The sequence below is a fragment of the Drosophila guanche genome, unplaced genomic scaffold (genome assembly GCF_900245975.1).
Source record: "Drosophila guanche unplaced genomic scaffold, DGUA_6, whole genome shotgun sequence".
In the NCBI taxonomy this organism is placed as follows: Eukaryota; Metazoa; Arthropoda; class Insecta; order Diptera; family Drosophilidae; genus Drosophila; species Drosophila guanche.
Window position 1 is genome coordinate 3752021 of NW_022995755.1, and position 4123 is coordinate 3756143.

The 4123-nt window shown below is 35.7% G+C and overlaps 1 long non-coding RNA gene across 1 annotated transcript; it reads right to left on the minus strand.

The window, feature by feature from the left end:
• Window positions 1-1144: 1144 nt before the first annotated feature.
• Window positions 1145-3034, minus strand: LOC117589749. Its single transcript, XR_004574227.1, has 2 exons — window positions 2534-3034; window positions 1145-1792 (listed from the first exon to the last, which is right to left on the minus strand). It is a non-coding gene; the product is annotated as an uncharacterized LOC117589749 (long non-coding RNA).
• Window positions 3035-4123: the final 1089 nt, after the last annotated feature.

The following is a 4123-nucleotide window of genomic DNA, read 5'->3' on the forward strand; positions in this document are numbered from 1 at the left end:
AAATTAAATTTCACAAAGAAATAACCTATTTGATTATAGTTTTGAACGTTTTTGCTTAACACTGTTCAGATGAATTTCATTATAATCCCAGCCTACTTGTCAACACGTTAGAATAAAGTGGCTTGCTGCGGTTCTTTAAGAATATCCGATCCGAGATGAAGAAATTGTAATATAAAATACCGTTTTGAAAGTGGAAACTGTGGAATTAAACCTACCTATTTTGTTGAAGAAAATAATATACGCAAACATGAAACCTACCTACCATATTTAAAAATGATGCGGAAATTATGCCAATGCTGTAAATTACCATGTTTAAAATGAAATTATTTTTGGTGAGAGTTCATTTGATTTCAGTGTGTCATATTGAACAATGTGATGCTTATACCTTAAACTTTTGACAACCAACGATTTTCTGCATTTTTTAAAAGCCTTATAAAATGGTGGGTGCTTTTAATAAATATAGTTAATATGGCTGCTATAGCAGGATATTTTATAAGTGTATTAGGATACACATACATATTTATTATTTTATTATAAATTATTTAAGGGAAAATTCCATAGTCAGCTAACGTTGGCGAGTCATAATCATCAAATTGAGGCTTGTATTAATGAAATGAATAATTCTATCCTTTGATTGTCTGCTACCATCCGTAAGTCTAGTACCTTTGACGTGTTAAAGTTGTGACTTTATTCCGAGAACTCCGTAATATTGTTTTACCAAAACATCGTTTAGACACTTTAAAAGCTAAATATTTACGTACTTGTATGCTTTGGCAGCCATTAGAAGTGTGAACCATTACCTAAATGGGATATCAGGAACTAATTACTTTATTGTAAACATTTAGTATTGGAATTGATGACTGGCCCTTCTTCGTGTAGAGTCGCAAGTACAGAGAATTCTGTTTTTTTTCGGGTGTTTCGTATATGAATCGTAATTTTATTGGGAAGCTGAGAGCAACCCTTCCTCGATGAGCTAACTGCTGCAGCGCTTTGTAAAAAGGTTGGATGATCTAACTGAAATTGAATTTAAGCTTGAAATAAAAAAATATGACGAGCAATGTTTTGAGATTTATTTTTGGAATTTTTGAATTTTATTCACTTTTTTGTTGCTTCTTTTCCATAGATATAGATGAGCTCTTTTGTAATGCATTTTTTTCCATTTTCTTATTCTCAGTTTTGTTTCGACAAGTAATTTTACATCAGTATAAGTAATTATAAAGTCGTAGAGTGTACAAAAACAAACAAAAAATTGTAAACAATTTCAAATAATTAAGAACTTAACACATTGTTGTTGTGGAACTGATTCCGCTTTGAGTTCACTACAAAGTGTTTAGCCACAGAAAAGATGGTTGGCAACCAACTGCGATTGTTTTCGACTGGTTGGTTGGTTCAATTGCTACTCCAAAGACGACGTGTGAACAGATTCAATGTATCGATGTCAGAACCGAGTTATATGTACGTATATCTGCCCGGTTTTGGTATTGTTCGATGGTGGGTAAGCAACAGAAGGCCCTTTGTATGGTTCACCCTTAGTAGAGCAGAGAAGTCGATACACCGGTGTTCCTATAACACAATCCGCACAATCAATCTGATAGAAACGACGCACCCTGGTCAGTCTGCAGACCCCAACAAGCGACACTAAGGCCGAGTCAGGGACGCAGCCAAAACTTTCGGCAAACGCGTACATCGGCCGAAGTGCATTTTCAGCACTTCATCTGCCTTTTGCTCGCGAAGGGTACAGAGTTTTACTTGGATCGATCGAAAACGCTGCGTATCAACATTCAACGCCCAACTATAAAGTTTAGAGAAAGAAATACATATTGCTTGGTTAAGTGGTGTGTCAGAGTTGCATATTGCATAATTAAAAATAAGATTATCAGCTATGTAAATGTCATAACGACTACGAAACTTAAACGTAGGTAAGATAGATGCCAATAGAAGAACAGCAACAGGGATGAAGAAACGTAAAGTAATGAAATTTTCCCTAGACCCAGCATATGGGAAAATATATATATATTCGTAGAAGAAAAGAAAATACATGGAAGAGAAATTCACACCCATGTACTTATTGCAGCTGCTCTGCTGTTGACGTCAGTACGAGTACAACCGAATGTAGTATGGATATCTGTAACCCACAAGTGGGAGCGAGATGAATATACATACACATAACATGTAAGTGAAGAGAGAGAGGGCTACAAAAAGGTTATTTTCAGAGCAGGCCAGGTGGTGGCAAATGATTCGGTTTGGGGGGTTGAAAGGAAAAATCGAGAATTTTCGCCATGATTCGAGACGCGTGGAATTGTTCTGGAAAAAAATTCCTGATTACGCAATGCGCTGAAATAGTCCGAATTTGACATAATTTGGTATCAGAAAAGGCCACGACAAACGTGTGGCCACGAAATGGGGAGTGAGAAAATAAGTTTTTTCCTGCAGATCGACATTCGACAAGTATCTAGTTCTTAAGACTACTTTTTTGCTTACGAATTACAAGGTGCATTAAAATATGTCACTCTTGATTTTCTGCTGTTTGTACCTGGCTTCCTATCCCAATTTATCAAATCCACGTACACTGTGGGTCAGGGCTGCCGCCATTGCACCCGTCTGGGACAGTTTCGAGAGAGTTTCCTGAACCTCCTGGATTGCCTCATCCTGCCTAGAGAGTCACTTTCTAGCCAAAAACGAGAAACTGCGCCTTTCCTGCTTTCCCAGCGTTCCGCATTGTGAAATTCCCCGAAGCTGACGGCCAAATCGATGACTAATACACTTCTTCATCGTGCTTCTTTGTTTAAATTTGTGAGCAAATATTGCCCACGTCGAGCAAGACTACGTTGGCGTTTTTTCTATACTGGAATAGGGCCTTTGCTTCGCTTTTGCGACACGTTTTCCACACTTTTCCATATTTGGTGATGAATACTATATGCTAGCCAGCAATAGTGAATATTTTTATTTTTTTATAAATATATAACTTTTTTCTTTAGAGACACTGTGACTGAACTTAAACACTTTTTTTTTGCGAGTGGCGTTATCTGGCACGGTCAGTTCTATTTATACCCTGCCGACCCAAGCACTGTCGCTGTCTCATGGAAAATTCGTGAAGGCAGCTGCGTGCCTGCTCGCATGCACTGTAGGGGGTTGGTTGCTAATTTAATTGTCATGCCATGCTTTGTAAGTGCGAGTGAGCACGCTGATGTGTTTCTGACTATGTGACACAGTACCTGTTCTCACCAACGCAAAACTGTATCTATAGAACGAGACAAAAAGCTATGCGCTGGCTACAGTCAGAGTTGTTTTTTTCGTTTGACAGCTGTAAGAGCTGTATTTTGAGAAATATCGAATATTCTAATCTTGCGGTAATAAATTACTTCATTTTTCCATGACGTACTCAATTTATGCAGAAAGAAGACCCTATAAACCATATCCTAAACGTATGTATAGCTTGTATGAGCTATAAAATGTAATGTAAATATAAAATACTAGAAAATACCAAAGCTTTAGAGGAAGCGCCACTGTGTGGTGTAGAATGTACAAACAAATGTAAAACGAATATAGTGCATGTAGTGTACATACAGCTGTGTTCAATGAAATAGTAGTGCCGCACCACTTTCAAAACTATTTTAAAGACATTTTCAATCAAGAAGGGTAATCATTATAAGTTTTATTAAAAAAATTATACGATAATGATTAACTGTCAAGTTATATCGAAATATTCACAATATAATGATTAATATTGAATTATACTTACTACTCAATCAATAATGATTATTTTTTTAGCAACAAAATAAAACTCAAGAAATAATGATTACTCGTTTTTAAATACAATAACATACTCAACTTTCAATTGTGAATTATTCTTATGTAGTAAATTGATAACTGATACTTATTCTTAATCAGTGAGACAACCCCAACCATAATAAAAAAAAAAAACAAAAAACAAATTATTTCTCAGTGCAATTTATCTTATTGATGTGCTTATCTATGTAGACGGCATATTTAAATCTGTCACATTTGTCTGTGTGTATGATAAGTAATTTTATTAGCGAACTAAGTAGTAATTCACACATTAAAAAAAGGTAAATCTGGTGGCCAAAAACTCTCTAATATAATATTTCCTAATAAAAAAACT